This window comes from Oncorhynchus nerka, linkage group LG2 (genome assembly GCF_034236695.1).
Source record: "Oncorhynchus nerka isolate Pitt River linkage group LG2, Oner_Uvic_2.0, whole genome shotgun sequence".
Lineage (NCBI taxonomy): Eukaryota > Metazoa > Chordata > Actinopteri > Salmoniformes > Salmonidae > Oncorhynchus > Oncorhynchus nerka.
The window spans coordinates 35,767,160-35,787,248 of record NC_088397.1 but is presented as its reverse complement, the minus strand read 5'-3'; the positions used below and the strand labels follow the sequence as shown (position 1 = coordinate 35,787,248).

The following is a 20,089-nucleotide window of genomic DNA, read 5'->3' as shown; positions in this document are numbered from 1 at the left end:
TGTGTTATATTCTCCTACATTCAATTCACATTTACACAAACGTCAGAATGTTTTCTTTCAAATGAAATCAAGAATATGCATATCCTTGGTTCTGAACCTGAGCTATAGGCAGTTAGATTTGGGTATGTCTTCAGGCGGAAATTGAAAAAAGTAGGAGGGTAACTGTAAGAGGTTTAACTTTATTGACCACACCCAAATGTATACTGTCATTAATGTGGTTCTTCAATAATTACACATAATTGTTAATACTGTAGCTGTTTAGTTAAAGTCACATGTTCAGCTGATCCAGGGAATCATTTTCTGAATGACAATGACATGACAAACATCACGACATGCAACAACAGCCAAAGTGCTTCTTCATTCATTACTCTGGTAAAGACAGTTATGCCGTGCTCCATGTTGGATCCAACATCCCTAACAGATTGGTGTTTATAATGTTAGTGTCTGCTTGATTTACAGTAGGGTCTCGTTAGTCTGTTTGCACACAGAGATACTTAGCTCATAATGTGTAGAGAACTGTTCCTTGATGGAAAGGCTGTTGTACAACACACAGAGCTATTTTCATATATTTATTGTTAGGTGAAGTTTTGGGTCCTACAGTAGTGTACTCTAGGACCCATAACAATAACATAGACCTACTCTAGGACCCAAAACTTCACCTAACAACAAATATACCTATGTAATGAATGAAGAAGCACTTTGGTTGTTGTTGCATGACATACATAGGTCTATGTTATTGTTATGGGTCCTAGAGTACACTATGTATGTCATGCAACAACAACCAAAGTGCTTCTTCATTCATTACATAGGTATATTTGTTGTTAGGTGAAGTTATGGGCCAATTTGGCAAACTGTACAAACCCTCATTGTCAGGCTGATGGAAAAGCTAGCCAAAGAGTATTTTACTGGTTGAAGTGTTTTTTAAGGTCAAAGCGATTGATTTGCGATGATGACACAAACATTATATTAAGCAGGACATTCAAACGAGCCTTACAATTATAATCCAAAGCATTGTGAAATACACTCATAAGCAACCTGGAAATGGAGGTTACTCCCCTAAGTTTTCCCCTTTTCACATTCAGAATACATTGTGAAAAACTTCATCTTTGCTCACCATTTAAGACATAATACATCCATAACTAGTGGTTTCCTCATTAGCAGGGAGGTGTTTCCACAACTAAATTGCATGTGCATCACCAGCGTGCCGCAATCTTAGCAAACACAGAAAGGGGTCCATATTGGAGACTAAAAGTCATCTGGCACACTGCTTAGAGTTTCAACAACATGAATAACTTATTTCTAGCCTACAATCATCGATGTTAGTACTAATGTGAAAACAAGACAAAATATGACTCTTGCTCATTTTAAGACAAATATCAAATAATGCCACGCTGTTGGCATCACCTTTTACAGTGGATTTCTGCTGGTGTGGGCCTTCAACCATCTGTCTGACTTTGTCATTCACACAGGAAAGAGACGTGACTATCGTGGATCCTCTGGAAAGCCTCAACAACCTTATGATGCTTATCAGGCAGAGAAGAGTCTCTCCACATTAGAATACCTCAAGAAACACCCGCAGAGATCCACAGGGAAGAGAACTCACCGCTGCTCTGACCGTGGGAAGAGGTTCACCTCACCAGCAGGCATTAAAAAACATCAGAGAATCCACACAGTAGAGAAACCTTTTAGCTGAACTCAATGTGGGAAGAGTTTTGATACATCTAGCCATCTGAAGATACACCAGCGAATACACACAGGAGAGAAACCTTATAGCTGTACTCAATATGGGAAGAGTTTTACTCAGCTAAGCAACCTGATATCACACCAGAGAACACACATGGGAGAGAAACCCTATTGCTGTGATGAATGTGGGAAGAGTTTTGTTACATCTAGCTATCTAACTGTACACCAGAGAACACACACATGAGAAAATCCTTATACTTGTAATCAATGTGGGAAGAGTTTTGTTACATCTAGCTATCTAACTGTACACCAGAGAACACACACAGGAGAGAAATCCTATACCTGTAATCAATGTGGGAAGAGTTTTACTCAGTCAAACAGCCTGGTACAACACCAGATAACACACACAGGAAAGAAATCTCGTAGCTGTGACGAGAGATACTCTGATAAAAGATCTCTGATCAAATTTCAGAAAATACATGCATGAAGGAGTTGTTTCATGATATCAATGAAATAATGTCACAATGTAGAATGTTTTAACATTGTAGTAGGAGTATTTTAATGATGTCACAATGTAGAAGTCTAAAGGTTTGTCCCCTGTTCTAATGATTTCATCATGATATGGATATTAGCCTCAGGGGGAAAATCCAGGCTCTGAATTGAAAGTACTATTTATGTGATGTAACAAAAATTGACTCTCAAAAAAAGAGTTGTGTTACACTTACCACATTAGTGACCCACTTGAATCAAAATGCAACACTTCAAAATGTATTATACATTGTATTGACCTGCTCCCTTATTAATAAGTGAATAAAGATTTAGTTTAAGAATAACTCTGACTTGTGTGATACGTTTGTCTCTCCTCATTTTATATTAAAGAAATTAACTACCACATTTGGCGATTTGGATGTGAATCTTGACTTGATGACCGCTCCTGGCGACATGGGTAAGTGGTGCACCAGGGATCCCTCAAACTTGGGTCTCAGGGAGACCACACTTCGGGAACGGAGAAGATGGACCCACCTTTGATCTGAGAGGCAGCGAGTCGAGGTGATACCACATCTCGAACGTAGTTTAAAAAAAAGAATGAGGTGAGCGAAACAAGTGGAGTTTTTAGAAAAGCCTCGAAGGCTCTGAGTGTGTATTCCTGTGTGAGGGGGGCACCTTGAAGGTGTAAACAGGAGGTTCTGAGGCTGAGTCGGCTATCTGTGAGCTGGATGAAAACTAGAATCTGTGTTTTCTAGTTAAGACCATTTATGATATAGTATAAGATAGTAAGGTGCATCTGTAATTATTTTAAACCTGTAATTTTTTAAAACCTGTAATTGTTTTAAGCCTGGACCCCATTTTAGAAGTATTGAAACATGTAAATGTATGAGTTGCATTATCATAGGAACTAACCATGACATAGAAATGTGAAAATATTCCTGCAGGTTAAAATAATGTTGAAAAACAACTAATTGATTAGGTATGTTTGGGAATAGCATTGTGTGACTGTGATATGAGAGTTGTGTGAATGTGGAAATTAGTCTTAATCTGACGTTTTGATAGTAAAATATGAAATATGCTTAATCAGATGATTGAAATTCGGATAATAAGCGGGATGATATTTTAGAAAGCAGCAGAAGGTCTATAGTTCCTGGGAGGCTTGATTTTGCCATGGTCTCTGGGAGATTAGAGAACCGTTGACGATCCGGTCAGTGTCCGGGAAACAAACATATTTTGGGGGTGGGTTTCGCTGGGAGTATGTTTAAAGAGCTGCTTCGTGTCTATGGAGAGTCCTTGAAAAAGCTAATGGAATGGTTGTTGTGAGTACCTGAGAATTTCTTACGTTTTATATGGATTCTGTGAATATATGAAAATATGATGAATTGTATGTGTGTATAATCGATTACTAGAGATTTGTTAAAGTAATACTGGGAATATAATTGGATACAATTTAAACAACCTATATGTAGACGAACGTAGGTTTTGAGAGTTGGTATCTTTAACCTGATACCCAGTTACTGTGCTGTAGTCAGGTGGCCGAGCGGTCTAAGGCTCTGCGTTCAGGTTGCGGTCTCCCGTGGAGTTGTGGGTGCAAATCCCACTTCTGACAGTTGTTTAGCGCCTCTCACGCAGGAGTCATGCTGCTTGGCAGTAATAATAAGATGATGAAATAATAATTTATAATAAACACTCTCAAAAGCAACCTTCTGGAGCTCAGCAAAGATCAAAGAAAATGAGAAAAAAATATCTACTTAATAACAAATGAATGAGGGGAACATTTCATGTTATTGCATTATAATGAATTATTATATTATCTTTCAATTATTAAATTATAAATTGCTGTAAGCTATGCCTGCCGGCCCACTCCAACTAGCCTGTTTTCTTCCGTCACAGTGTTCGTGGCCGAGCGGTTAAGGCGATGGAGTTCGAAATCCATTGGGATCTTCCCGCGCAGTTTCAAAAAAAAAATTTTTTTTTGACCCCTCCGGAGGTGGAAGTTTAGTCGTATTTCTTATACCAATCACATCCTCTCAGATCTCCACAAGTACATAGGAATTAGGTGTCCATTTTGGATAGGACTGCAGGCCATCTATCCCACCTCACACCTTTACACACCTGGTTATCCATCCTTCTAGCTCTATAGGCCACAGTAGCATAGGTTACAGGTTTGTAGTCAAGCCACAGATTTCAGGTGAGATCCCATACTACACTCAACAATACAACAACACGATTCTCATGAATAACCATTTAGCCATTTGCTAAGATTTCCCCCATTTTGACATGTGGACCTGTTGTCACTCTTACCCTGACGGATAGCTCCAGACACTTTTTTGGTCCTATCTGAGGCATTTTTAAATTCATGTCAAAATGGCCATATTCTGAAGACACTCTTATAGTCTGCAGGGTAATCGAACTCGCCGCATCTAAAGTCAAGCCACAGGTCATAGGTGAGATCCTTTGTTAAACCCTAAAAGTAAAAGTAAAAAACACGATTGCGTTGAAAATAACCATCAAGCCATTCAGGTCGCAGATTCCACAAAAGGCATGGTTTGAAATCCACTTCTGACAACTTATTAGGGCCTGCATGTCATGCTGCTTTGTGAAAAGCAGTTGAAAAATAAATTACTTAAAGTAATGTAAATAACACCTAGTTAATATGAGTAGTGAATAACTATCGTATTTTTAACATTCTGCTAAAACTGCTAGTTGAAGAGAGGCTGAAAGAGAATTGCAAGAATCGCACAATTTCACAGGCGGGCCACAAACAGGCAAATAACAAAATGCATCTCGGAACGCACAACTCGTCGGTCGTTGTCAGTGGATTGTTCTGGCGGGAAGAACAAAAATATAGTCTGCAGGGTAATAGAAGTCTCCGCATCTAATGTCAAGCCCCAGGTCACAGGTGAGCTGCCTTGTTAAACCCTAAAAATAAATACAAAATGTGTTTCGTTTGGGATGTCACTCCCAACGAAGCTGTGGCTTCCTTGAAAAACCAGCTTGCAAGGCACTCTGCCGGGTATACCCCAACAAAGACAAGACATTATTTTTGGAAGTCGGTTTCTCAGAGCACTGCCTTAGCGCTGGGTTGTACCAATCCATGGCTTAGGAGGCCAGTGTCTTAGGCCACTGTAGTTCTTTGTATTCAGTATGACCTAAACGAACTGATGGAAGAGTTATAAAACATATTTTTAATGGCACATACACATGCCCATTAAACTACGTATTATAAAAAATAAAAAAATTGCACTTCAATGCTAAAAATAATCTGGTAAGCAGAGAATGGTTTCGAGCCATTGAACTCTGGGTTATAGGCCCAGCAAACTTCCACTGCGCCACTCTGCTTTCAGCCACTTCAGAAAAGACTAGATCTCACAATCCATGGCTTAGGAGGCCAGTGTCTTAGGCCACTGGGGTTCTTTGTAATCAATATGACCAATACGAACTGATGGAAGAGGTCAAAAAAATGTATAATGGCACTTACACATGGAATGAAACTACGCATTTTTTTAAAATATATGTTCGCTCTTCAATGCTGACAAAGCTGGTTAGCAGACGATGTTTTTGATCCATCAACCTCTGCGTAATGGAACCAACACACTTCAACCACCCCAGATGGGACTTGAACCCACAATTCCTGGCTTAGGAGGTCAGTGCCTTATCCATGAGGTCACTGGGGCACTGTTTGCTTTTCACAACCAGTACGAACTGATAGAAGCAGCAAAAACAATGTGTAATGGACGGCACTGACACATGCCCATGAAATTCCGCTTTCTTATTTCTGTTTAGGTTTCATTTTTAAAAACAGACTGGTTAGCAGAGGATGGTTTCGATCCATTGCCCTCTGGGTTATGGGCCCAGCACGCATCCGCTGCACAACTCTGCTTTCAGCCACTTCAGAAAAGACTAAACTTCACAATCTATGGCTTAGGAGGCCAGTGTCTTAGGCCACTGGAGTTCTTTGTATTCAGTATGACCTAAACGAACTGATGGAAGAGGTCAAAGAAAATGTATAATGGCACTTACACATGGAATGAAACTAGGCATTTTTTAAAATATTTGTTCGCACTTCAATGCTAAAAAAAAGCTTGTTAGCAGCAGAAAAAGATTTTGATCCATCAACCTCTGGGTTATGGGCCCAGCACACTTCCGCTGCGCCACTCTGCTTTCAGCCACTTCAGAAAAGACTAAACCTCACAATCTATGGCTTAGGAGGCCAGTGTCTTAGGCCACTGGAGTTATTTGTATTCAGTATGACCTAAATGAACTGATGGAAGAGTTATAAAACATATTTTTAATGGCACATACACATGGAATGAAACTACGCATTGTTTTAAATATTTGTTCGCACTTCAATGCTAAAAATAATCTGGTAAGCAGAGAATGGTCTCGTGCCATTGAACTCTGGGTTATAGGCCCAGCAAACTTCCCCTGCGCCACTCTGCTTTCAGCCACTTCAGAAAAGACTAGATCTCACAATCCATGGCTTAGGAGGCCAGTGTCATAGGCCACTGGGGTTCTTTGTAATCAATATGACCAATACGAACTGATGGAAGAGGTCAAAAAAAATGTATAATGGCACTTACACATGGAATGAAACTACGCATTTAAAAAAATATTTGTTAGCACTTCAATGCTAACAAAATCTTGTCAGCAGAAAAAGCTTTTGATCCATCAACCTCTGGGTTTTGGACCCAGCACACTTCCACTGCGCCACAATGTTTCCAATCAACCCAGATGGGACTTGAACCCACAATTCCTGGCTTGGGAGGCCAGTGCATTATCCTTTAGGCCACTGGGGTACTGTTTACTTCTCACAGCCAGTACGAACTGATAGAAGCAGCAAAAACAATGTGTAATGGACGGCACTGACACATGCCCATGAAATTCCGCTTTCTTATTTCTGTTTGCGTTTCATTTTTAAAAAGAGACTGGTTAGCAGAGGATGGTTTCGATCCATTGCCCTCTGGCTTATGGGACCAGCACGCATCCGCTGCACAACTCTGCTTTCAGCCACTTCAGAAAAGATTAAACCTCACAATCTATGGCTTAGGAGGCCAGTGTCTTAGGCCACTGGAGTTCTTTGTATTCAGTATGAATAAAACGAACTGATGGAAGAGTTATAAAACATATTTTTAATGGAACATACACATGGAATGAAACTACGCATTGTTTTAAATATTTGTTCGCACTTCAATGCTAAAAATAATCTTGTAAGCAGAGAATGGTTTCGAGCCATTGAACTCTGGGTTATACTGATGGAAGAGGTAAAAAAAAATGTATAATGGAACTTACACATGGAATGAAACTAAGCATTTTTTAAAAATATTTGTTCGCGCTTCAATGCTAAAAAAAAGCTTGTTAGCAGCAGAAAAAGCTTTTGATCCATCAACCTCTGGGTTATGGGACAAGCACACTTCCGCTGCGCCACTCTGCTTTCAGCCACTTCAGCAAAGACTAGATCTCACAATCCATGGCTTAGGAGGCAAATGTCTTAGGCCACTGGGGTTCTTTGTAATCAATATGACCAATACGAACTGATGGAAGAGGTAAAAAAAAATGTATAATGGCACTTACACATGGAATGAAACTACGCATTTAAAAAAATATTTGTTCGCACTTCAATGCTAAAAAAAGCTTGTTGGCAGAAAAAGCTTTTGATCCATCAACCTCTGGGTTATGGGCCCAGCACACTTCCGCTGCGCCACTCTGCTTTCAGCCACTTCAGCAAAGACTAGATCTCACAATCCATGGCTTAGTAGGCCAGTGTCTTAGGCCACTGGTGTTCTTTGTAATCAATATGACCAATACGAACTGATGGAAGAGGTAAAAAAAAATGTATAATGGCACTTACACATGGAATGAAACTACGCATTTTTTTAAATATTTGTTCGCACTTCAATGCTAACAATTGTCAGCAGAAAAAGCTTTTGATCCATCAACCTCTGGGTTATGGACCCAGCACAATTCCACTGCGCCACAATGTTGCCAACCAACCCAGATAGGACTTGAACCCACAATTCCTGGCTTGGGAGGCCAGTGCCTTATCCTTTAGGGCACTGTGGCACTGTTTACTTCTCACAACCAGTACGAACTGATAGAAGCAGCAAAAACAATGTGTAATGGACGGCACTGACACTTGTCCATGAAATTCCGCTTTCTTATTTCTGTTTGCGCTTCATTTTTATAAAGAGACTGGTTAGCAGAGGATGGTTTCGATCCATTGCCCTCTGGGTTATGGGCCCAGCACGCATCCGCTGCACAACTCTGCTTTCAGCCACTTCAGAAAAGACTAAACCTCACAATCTATGGCTTAGGAGGCCAGTGTCTTAGGCCACTGGAGTTCTTTGTATTCAGTATGACCTAAACGAACTGATGGAAGAGTTATAAAACATATTTTTAATGGCACATACACATGGAATGAAACTACGCATTGTTTTAAATATTTGTTCGCACTTCAATGCTAAAAATAATCTTGTAAGCAGAGAATGGTTTCGAGCCATTGAACTCTGTGTTATAGGCCCAGCAAACTTCCCCTGCGCCACTCTGCTTTCAGCCACTTCAGAAAAGACTAGATCTCACAATCCATGGCTTAGTAGGCCAGTGTCTTAGGCCACTGGGGTTCTTTGTAATCAATATGACCAATACGAACTGATGGAAGAGGTAAAAAAAATGTATAATGGCACTTACACATGGAATGAAACTACACATTTTTTTAAATATTTGTTCGCACTTCAATGCTAACAAAAGCTTGTCAGCAGAAAAAGCTTTTGATCCATCAACCTCCGGGTTATTGACCCAGAACACTTCCACTGCGCCACAATGTTTCCAACCAACCAGATGGGACTTGAACCCACAATTCCTGGCTTGGGAGGCCAGTGCCTTATCCTTTAGGCCACTGGGGCACTGTTTACTTCTCACAACCAGTACGAACTGATAGAAGCAGCAAAAACAATGTGTAATGGACGGCACTGACACATGCCCATGAAATTCCGCTTTCTTATTTCTGTTTGCGTTTCATTTTTAAAAAGAGACTGGTTAGCAGAGGATGGTTTCGATCCATTGCCCTCTGGCTTATGGGCCCAGCACGCATCCGCTGCACAACTCTGCTTTCAGCCACTTCAGAAAAGACTAAACATCACAATCTATGGCTTAGGAGGCCAGTGTCTTAGGCCACTGGAGTTCTTTGTATTCAGTATGACCTAAACGAACTGATGGAAGAGTTATAAAACATATTTTTAATGGCACATACACATGGAATGAAACTACGCATTGTTTTAAATATTTGTTCGCACTTCAATGCTAAAAATAATCTGGTAAGCAGAGAATGGTTTCGAGCCATTGAACTCTGGGTTATAGACCCAGCAAACTTCCCCTGCGCCACTCTGCTTTCAGCCACTTCAGAAAAGACTAGATCTCACAATCCATGGCTTAGGAGGCCAGTGTCATAGGCCACTGGGGTTCTTTGTAATCAATATGACCAATACGAACTGATGGAAGAGGTCAAAAAAAAATGTATAATGGCACTTACACATGGAATGAAACTAAGCATTTAAAAAAAATATTTGTTCGCACTTCAATGCTAAAAAAAAGCTTGTTAGCAGCAGAAAAAGCTTTTGATCCATCAACCTCTGGGTTATGGGACCAGCACACTTCCGCTGCGCCACTCTGCTTTTCAGCCACTTCAGCAAAGACTAGATCTCACAATCCATGGCTTTGGAGGCCAGTGTCTTAGGCCACTGGGGTTCTTTGTAATCAATATGACCAATACGAACTGATGGAAGAGGTAAAACAAAATGTATAATGGCACTTAGACATGGAATGAAACTACGCATTTTTTAAAATATTTGTTCGCATTTCAATGCTAAAAAAAGCTTGTTGGCAGAAAAACTTTTGATCCATCAACCTCTGGGTTATGGGCCCAGCACACTTCCGCTGCGCCACTCTGCTTTCAGCCACTTCAGCAAAGACTAGATCTCACAATCCATGGCTTAGTAGGCCAGTGTCTTAGGCCACTGGGGTTCTTTGTAATCAATATGACCAATACGAACTGATGGAAGAGGTAAAAAAAATGTATAATGGCACTTACACATGGAATGAAACTACGCATTTAAAAAAATATTTGTTCGCACTTCAATGCTAACAAAAGCTTGTCAGCAGAAAAAGCTTTTGATCCATCAACCTCTGGGTTATGGACCCAGCACACTTCCGCTGCGCCACAATGTTTCCAACCACCCCAGATGGGACTTGAACCCACAATTCCTGGCTTGGGAGGCCAGTGCCTTATCCTTTAGGCCACTGGGGCACTGTTTACCTCTCACAACCAGTACGAACTGATAGAAGCAGCAAAAACAATGTGTAATGGACGGCACTGACACATGCCCATGAAATTCCGCTTTCTTATTTCTGTTTGCGTTTCATTTTTAAAAAGAGACTGGTTAGCAGAGGATGGTTTCGATCCATTGCCCTCTGGGTTATGGGCCCAGCACGCATCCGCTGCACAACTCTGCTTTTAGCCACTTCAGAAAAGACTAAACCTCACAATCTATGGCTTAGGAGGTCAGTGTCTTAGGCCACTGGAGTTCTTTGTATTCAGTATGACCTAAACGAACTGATGGAAGAGTTATAAAACATATTTTTAATGGCACATACACATGGAATGAAACTACGCATTTTTAAATATTTGTTCGCACTTCAATGCTAAAAATAATCTGGTAAGCAGAGAATGGTTTCGAGCCATTGAACTCTGGGTTATAGACCCAGCAAACTTCCCCTGCGCCACTCTGCTTTCAGCCACTTCAGAAAAGACTAGATCTCACAATCCATGGCTTAGGAGGCCAGTGTCATAGGCCACTGGGGTTCTTTGTAATCAATATGACCAATACGAACTGATGGAAGAGGTCAAAAAAAAATGTATAATGGCACTTACACATGGAATGAAACTAAGCATTTAAAAAAAATATTTGTTCGCACTTCAATGCTAAAAAAAAGCTTGTTAGCAGCAGAAAAAGCTTTTGATCCATCAACCTCTGGGTTATGGGACCAGCACACTTCCGCTGCGCCACTCTGCTTTTCAGCCACTTCAGCAAAGACTAGATCTCACAATCCATGGCTTTGGAGGCCAGTGTCTTAGGCCACTGGGGTTCTTTGTAATCAATATGACCAATACGAACTGATGGAAGAGGTAAAACAAAATGTATAATGGCACTTAGACATGGAATGAAACTACGCATTTTTTTAAATATTTGTTCGCATTTCAATGCTAAAAAAAGCTTGTTGGCAGAAAAAACTTTTGATCCATCAACCTCTGGGTTATGGGCCCAGCACACTTCCGCTGCGCCACTCTGCTTTCAGCCACTTCAGCAAAGACTAGATCTCACAATCCATGGCTTAGTAGGCCAGTGTCTTAGGCCACTGGGGTTCTTTGTAATCAATATGACCAATACGAACTGATGGAAGAGGTAAAAAAAATGTATAATGGCACTTACACATGGAATGAAACTACGCATTTAAAAAAATATTTGTTCGCACTTCAATGCTAACAAAAGCTTGTCAGCAGAAAAAGCTTTTGATCCATCAACCTCTGGGTTATGGACCCAGCACACTTCCGCTGCGCCACAATGTTTCCAACCACCCCAGATGGGACTTGAACCCACAATTCCTGGCTTGGGAGGCCAGTGCCTTATCCTTTAGGCCACTGGGACACTGTTTACTTTTCACAACCAGTACATACTGATAGAAGCAGCAAAAACAATGTGTAATGGACAGCACTGACACATGCCCATGAAATTCCGCTTTCTATACGAAACCTTCAGCTCCGCCCCTTGGCCGGCAGCGGGGTGCTAGAGGTGGTTAGCGTCCCGTTCCCTGGATTGGACAGGGCACTATAGATACTTCAGGTTATCTCGGTATAACCAGGACCGCTCGCGTAGCCCTGCCTCTCTTTCTATATCGAAGCGTTGTCCCTGTAGAGAGTCTTTTGACTTGTCACTCTCAACGGTCTAGCTCTAGCTGGGATGTGTGAACCCCACCTTTATCCTCTAGACTCTTTGCTTCACCACTAATTGGTCCATGAGTTGATATTGATATCTATATGATTTCCTGTGGTTGACTAGTACATACATCTGTTCATACCCATATAAGGATGAATCCTCCCCCCCCCCCCCCCCCTCCTCCCTCTCTGCAGATGACTTCGTCAACCATTTTGAAAAGAAGGTCGACGACATCCGATCCTCGTTTGCTAAGTCAAACGACACCGCTGGTTCTGCTCACACTGCCCTACCCTGTGCTCTGACCTCTTTCTCCCCCCTCTCTCCAGATGAAATCTCGCGTCTTGTGACGGCCGGCCGCCCAACAACCTGCCCGCTTGACCCTATCCCCTCCTCTCTTCTCCAGACCATTTCCGGAGACCTTCTCCCCTACCTCACCTCGCTCATCAACTCATCCCTGACCGCTGGCTACGTCCCTTCCGTCTTCAAGAGAGCGAGAGTTGCACCGCTTCTGAAAAAATCTACACTCGATCCCTCCGATGTCAACAACTACAGACCAGTATCCCTTCTTTCTTTTCTCTCCAAAACTCTTGAACGTGCCGTCCTTGGCCAGCTCTCCCGCTATCTCTCTCAGAATGACCTTCTTGATCCAAATCAGTCAGGTTTCAAGACTAGTCATTCAACTGAGACTGCTCTTCTCTGTATCACGGAGGCGCTCCGCACTGCTAAAGCTAACTCTCTCTCCTCTGCTCTCATCCTTCTAGACCTATCGGCTGCCTTCGATACTGTGAACCATCAGATCCTCCTCTCCACCCTCTCCGAGTTGGGCATCTCCGGCGCGGCCCACGCTTGGATTGCGTCCTACCTGACAGGTCGCTCCTACCAGGTGGCGTGGCGAGAATCCGTCTCCACACCACGTGCTCTCACCACTGGTGTCCCCCAGGGCTCTGTTCTAGGCCCTCTCCTATTCTCGCTATACACCAAGTCACTTGGCTCTGTCATAACCTCACATGGTCTCTCCTATCATTGCTATGCAGACGACACACAATTAATCTTCTCCTTTCCCCCTTCTGATGATCAGGTGGCGAATCGCATCTCTGCATGTCTGGCAGACATATCAGTGTGGATGACGGATCACCACCTCAAGCTGAACCTCGGCAAGACGGAGCTGCTCTTCCTCCCGGGAAGGACTGCCCGTTCCATGATCTCGCCATCACGGTTGACAACTCCATTGTGTCCTCCTCCCAGAGCGCTAAGAACCTTGGCGTGATCCTGGACAACACCCTGTCGTTCTCAACTAACATCAAGGCGGTGGCCCGTTCCTGTAGGTTCATGCTCTACAACATCCGCAGAGTACGACCCTGCCTCACACAGGAAGCGGCGCAGGTCCTAATCCAGGCACTCGTCATCTCCCGTCTGGATTACTGCAACTCGCTGTTGGCTGGGCTCCCTGCCTGTGCCATTAAACCCCTACAACTCATCCAGAATGCCGCAGCCCGTCTGGTGTTCAACCTTCCCAAGTTCTCTCACGTCACCCCCGCTCCTCCGCTCTCTCCACTGGCTTCCAGTTGAAGCTCGCATCCGCTACAAGACCATGGTGCTTGCCTACGGAGCTGTGAGGGGAACGGCACCTCAGTACCTCCAGGCTCTGATCAGGCCCTACACCCAAACAAGGGCACTGCGTTCATCCACCTCTGGCCTGCTCGCCTCCCTACCACTGAGGAAGTACAGTTCCCGCTCAGCCCAGTCAAAACTGTTCGCTGCTCTGGCCCCCCAATGGTGGAACAAACTCCCTCACGACGCCAGGACAGCGGAGTCAATCACCACCTTCCGGAGACACCTGAAACCCCACCTCTTTAAGGAATACCTAGGATAGGATAAAGTAATCCCTCTCACCCCCCTTAAAAGATTTAGATGCACTACTGTTCCACTGGATGTCATAAGGTGAATGCACCAATTTGTAAGTCGCTCTGGATAAGAGCGTCTGCTAAATGACTTAAATGTAAATGTAAATGATGTACTTCCTACATAGCTTAAAGTGCTACCTTCCTCTTATAGAGTCCAGCCTATTCAAGCAATAATGATTCTAATAGATTTTCCCAGCCAGCAGATTCTCCTTCTACCGTGGGCGGAGCCAGTTGATACCAGTCAGGTTCTGCTGTTTGGAAGCTTGGTTCTTCAGGGGGTGACATAGTCCAGGCGGGTAGCTCATCCGGTACTGTCAGTTCTTTCATGGGTATTTGTTGAGGCGGGATGAAAGGCCGGTCAGAGGGGAGATCCTTTTTGTGTTCCACTACACCCTCTCCAGGATCTAACCCGTTCCCTTTCCTTTTTCTCCTTACTCCCCCTAGCCCAGTGTCACCTAGTTCCTTTGCTATGGCCAGACATTTACCATCTGACCTACACACCACTCCCCAAACCTCGGGCTGTCCTTTGGTTCCTTTCTTTGCTATTCTTAACCTTAAATAATACTCATCATTATGTTTGCACCTGCTAATTATTCTGCCCCATGTAAATAAGTCTGAGAAACGTCCTTCCATGGGCCAGGGTTCTGACTCATTTTCCCTGTACCACAATTTCTTCTCCCTATAGCATACTTGAAAACATAAGCACTTTTTACACAATGGTCTCGTTGTTACATATCCTCCCAAATGGGTTGGACATGTATACTCCCCTCTAGTCCCTTGATTACAGCCTGAGCATCTTGGAACCAGTCTCAGTTGTTCTTCTCCTCCAACCTGTTGAATAGGTCTCGTAAGCCATTCCATGTAATTCAACAGTGCCAGTACGTCTATCCCAATCTACTTCCTGTCCTTTGTACACCATCATAAGGTTCAACTCCCAAATTTTTCCCCTGTTCACTATCAGTTTAAGTTTAGGCCACTTATCTCTCTGGGCTAGACACAAAATACATACGCTGTCTAACATCCGTCCTCTTAACATTAATCTCCTGCTGAGTACCGCTTCAGTATTTCTATCACATGAGCCACATGTTTTAAGAGTGTCAGGGTGAGGAATTATTATTACCGGTGCTATCCACCCTACAGGATAATTCCTAGTGTCTGGGAACTCTGGCATACCCTTACTTTCTAATTCTTGCCATCGGGTCATTACTCTGTGCCCTATTGGCCTATTAACTTCTTCTTCTTCCCAATCTTCTCCCCCGGACTGGGTGTCTTCCATGGGGCCCTGGAGAAAGAAAGGTTATTCTCCTATTGTCTACCTTGCCCCTTCCTGGTCCTCTTTTTGTCCCTGCGACTTTGAGGCCCATCGTTCCCCTGGGGGTCATTCTGGGTCAGAGCTCCTACAGCTCTTTCTGCGGCCAGGGTCAAGTCGGCCAGTCTATGGCCTAAGACTTCAAGGTTCTCCCTATATCTTAGTTCTAACTTTGTGTCTGGACCATACCGTACAGGCCCTCTTTGCTGGGGTCTGGGAGGCACTGAGGTAATACAAGTGTGCCCGTAGGAATGTCTATGATTCCCTGGCTCCCTAAGCCTGAACCCATTTTGCCTCCTAAGGCCTCTTTGGGTTCCTCTTCTGTGCTTCCTACTGAAGTCAGCCAGAGTTTTACTTTCCCCTGTCTCAGTACATCCAATTACTTTGGACATTGGCTCCCCCCTAGCCTTTCTAATGGCTATTTTATCGTCTGCGCTAGGGAACCAGTGGTCCTTTACGGCCACATAATTGTTTAGGTTCCACTGGTCACAGCTGAGTCTTTCCCATTTTGGTGGGAAGATTTGGCAACTCAGTAGTGATCTAGCACTCCGTACATGAACCAGGGGCTATGGTTTAGCATGGTGAGGTCTTCCTGAGACCAATGGGCTTCCAGGTCTTTAACTACCAGAGCCTCGTCCCACTGCCCGGTCAGCGTACCATTTCCTATGTCCCCAGCCACCCTCCGGGGGTTAAGGGTCAAGGTTCGGTATCACGGCTTTCTCCATGCCTTTCTGGGCCATGAGTCACTTTTCCAAGAGATTCAGGTTGGGTCCGTTGGGACTCAATTTCCTGATCCATCTGTCTCCCTCCTCTGTTACTGGCCCCGTGGCTCCCCATGATGTACCAATGGGGTCATGGTTACGCCTAATGCGGTATGCTACACCCTCTTGATAACAATGAGCACATATGAAGGTGGTGCCGCCTAACACTACCCCATTGCTAGAGTCTAGCCCTAGTGGCAATGGTTCCAATTGGCCACAACCCCCACAATTTGTATATGCTTTAAGGGCAGCTAAATGTCTTATCCGCATGTCTATGAACCCTATCCTACTCTCCTCTACCTCTATTAATACCCCTGCTTCCCCTATTGTTTCTGTCACTGGGGGGGGGGGCACTATTACTTTAGCCATCCTTACCCCATCCCAGGGCTCGGCGTATTCCTCCTGGCCCTGCTTGGAGTAGGAGGAAAGAAGATGGCTAAACACTACACTACTTTCAAAATGTTTGTGGGCCACCCCATTTCTTCTCCACTACTTAGGATCAATAGGACAGTTACCCAGAGGACCAGTGGGACGGCCTTTAAGGCTGTGTTCAGCTGATCTTTTGTTTTTAGTTTTTTCATTAATTTGACTATTTGGACACATAGCATGCCAACTAGGCCTGCTTCAATGATCCGCGCCACATAGTGTATTCCAATTATGGTAGCACACATAGGTTCCATTTTACCATCTGTTCCGTTCTTCTCTATTGCACCTATTTTACTTACTACAGTCATAGCTGCAGCTAAGGCTTCTAAGAATAGACAGACCAAATAATATTTTCCTAATAATGTGTACATTCTCTGGATTAGTATTATTGGTACAACGGACAGCATTATTCTTTGTCCCATCGTTAACCCTAGTCTAGCAATGGCCACTAATGAATTGATAAATAGAGTAACCCAAGTTACTAAGCCATTATTTTGCCTATTTTCCCATGCTATTTTCCCAAAAATTACGAGAACTAATATTTGACAACAGATGTTTTCCCATACCTGGTCAGAGAAGGGACTGCATGCCTCAGCCGAGGTGTCATGGTCAGTTTCATTGGAAGTCATGGTAGAGGATATCTTTAAGTTTCACTGCCTAAAGTTAACCTGGTTGTTGATTTGCGTGGTGTGAAGAGCAGGATGATTCTTTGTCTCTGAGCAGGAAGGTGTTTGTGATCTGAGTTGTCCAGGGCTCTCTTATTTATTCGCCTTTTTGCCCCTTAAACTTGAGTCACATCTGTTCCTCTCGGGGTCATGAGCAGTACGTCCTGTTCAACAGGAACTGCTGGTTCCTGTCTTATAGGAGGGTGCACTCTTTCATATACCATGCTCCAGATGATCAGTCCCTTTATCAACCATCTGATCCCCTAACGGATTGACCAGGTGGTTTTTAGGGCCAGTTCACTTATTTTGACCATTTCAAAAACAGCCCTCTCCAAATTCTCTTGAACACTTTGTCTATAGGCATTACCATTTTTTTTCGCATACCCTAACGCTGCCATTATTGTGACATTTTCACCTAGGCTGTTGTTCCACTTAGTGTAATTAGGTCTGCCCTCTCCAGGGTCTGATCCAAATGTCAGTTTCACCCTAGCCAGGAATGATTTCTTAGGTGGGCTATACTCTCTCTATCCCATATCCATCACTAGGTCCCTCTCCAAGGTCCCTATCTCTCAGATACTCATGGCTGGAGTTAAATTGGAACCTTTGACCTGTTAGAGCTGGGTCTGGGCCTGCAGTTCCAGTGGGAATTGGCCAGAGTGGTGCTTCTATTCTAACTGGGGTTAAGAGGGCACTTCTGGTTAGTTTGACCTCTGTGGCCCTCTGTCTGCGACATTCCAGGCAATCTTTGTCTGAGATGTTTCCATATCTATCCCAGGCACACTGACACCCTCTGAGGTCCCAGGAACCATTAATGGTCCTTATGTCTAGTGCACAGTTGGTCATGGTGTTGCAGTTGCACCTGCCACACGTCTGAACTCTTCCATACCTGCACCTATACTCTCCTGAGGCTCCATCAGAGCACACCTCTAGTTGCCTGATGCTCAGCGGGCCCTTCGTATTGCATATCGCCAGTGGGCTCATTGCATACGTCACAAGGGACACACTTCAGTCTGCTTGAGCCAGGTAGACCTGTCGGAACGCTTCGTTCCCGGACTACTCTTCCTGTGCTCCCTCCTTTGAGGCCCTAAAATGGTGTTTGGACTCCTCCTGACTTGGAGGCCTGCTCTGCACTCTAGGAGGTATTTCCAGTCTGGTACGATTATGGAGGACCTACTTTCCTAAGTTGTGCTATGTCAACTGTTCTTCCACAAGCTGTCCTTACAGTATTAGTGCTTATAATTTCCTCAATAATACGTTTTTTACCGTATTTCTTGGGCACTACTTTTGTCTGCCGCTGGATTTTGTCTGATCCTGATCCAGTCTCCTACCTTTAAAACACAAGGTAGAGGGGTAGACTGGGGATTAGGAACATCCACCGTACTATTTTGTCCTGGTAATCCCATTAACTCTCTTGGACTAGGCCCTGAACTGGTTGGGGTGCTACTTAACTCTATGCATGCTTGCACTAGCTTTGGTCCCCAATCTTTGTCCGCTCTCCACAACCCCAAAGTTGTTTTGAGTTTGCCAATGGTCCTCTCTGCACACCCATTTGCTTGAGGTGTGTAGGGAGGTGAGAAAGTGTGCTTTACTCCCCTCTGGGTGCACCATTCCTCTACCTTTTTGTTTTTATACTGACGTCCATCGTCAGTCCTGATCGATTGAAACCGTCCTAGGGTCAAAGTCAAAAGGTTAAGCATTGTCAACACATGCAGAGCATTGCATGTTTTCGCTGTGTGTACCATTGTGTAGCTTGTTGCCATGCACACCGCTACTATAGCATACCTATGTCCCAGTACCGTAGCACTTTTCATGGGACCCATAGTCTCTAATGCTATTTGACTCCAGGGCGTGCTCTTCCTAGATTACTAGGCTTTTGCTCTTGACAGGTAATGCACTGCTGGCACACCAGTTTGACCTCTACTGGGTCAAATTCAATCTGGTCCTGTCTAAGACGCTTCATAAAGATTTTGGGACCTAGATGTCCCCAATCTATCTGTAACGCCTTGAGTTAGTCTGCTTCAGTTTTGTAGAGAATTATTCTGCCCATCTGGGCTAGTTCATCTACTTCCCTGTTGCCCATTTGATTGAAGTCAGCTTCCTTTCCACCCCCATCTACTGTGTGGGCTTTTTGGTGACTGACAACACTATCCATTCAATCCATTAACTCATGGATCTTTCTCCACTCTCCTTCGTGCTGAATTGTTTTGTTTTTAGCACTTCTATACCCATTATTCTGCCATATCTTTTTGCCAGAAGTCATGGCCTGGGCACTGTAGTAACTGTCTGTAACCAGTTCTATTTTAGATTGGGTGTAGAACAGTGTAGCAGTGCTTCCATTATGGCCATGACTTCTGCTTTTCTTGCTATTTCTTGTTTCCTTTTTATGAGTGTTTCGCCAGTGGCTTTGTTTTTTACAATAAAACCCCACTTGGTTACTTCCTGTTTTCTCACTTCCATCCGTGAGCACTACTATGTCCCTAGGTTTATCCTCCTTTGGTTTCACCTTGACTGTTGTAGGTCCTGGTCCTGGCTCGTCAGTGTCCCATCCTTGGTCACTGATGAACATAACTCCTTTGGTGGCATGTACGTTCCTCCACTTATCCCAAGTGGTGGTTTTAATACCTACCATTTTTTTGTATGGTTAGTGGCCCATAGTTCGTTTAGTTCTGTGTCTTTTATGATTATGGCCTGTCCTTGGGCAAGGGACACTATTTTGTTCCAGTATAGCTCTAGCAGGGCCATTTTAGCCCCTGTACTGGAGTACTTCATTGTGGGCCCTTTCAGCTGTTTGCTGTAACATTTTAATTGTTTTTCCTGATAGCTCATTCGAAATCCAAATGTAGCCATCCCTCACTACCTCTGG

At 43.7% G+C, this 20,089-nt stretch overlaps 1 non-coding gene across 1 annotated transcript; it reads right to left on the bottom strand.

The window, feature by feature from the left end:
- Positions 1–10,401: 10,401 nt before the first annotated feature.
- Positions 10,402–10,474, bottom strand: trnag-ccc (transfer RNA glycine (anticodon CCC)). Its single transcript has one exon. It is a non-coding gene; the product is annotated as a tRNA-Gly (tRNA).
- Between the last annotated feature and the right edge of the window lie 9,615 nt (positions 10,475–20,089).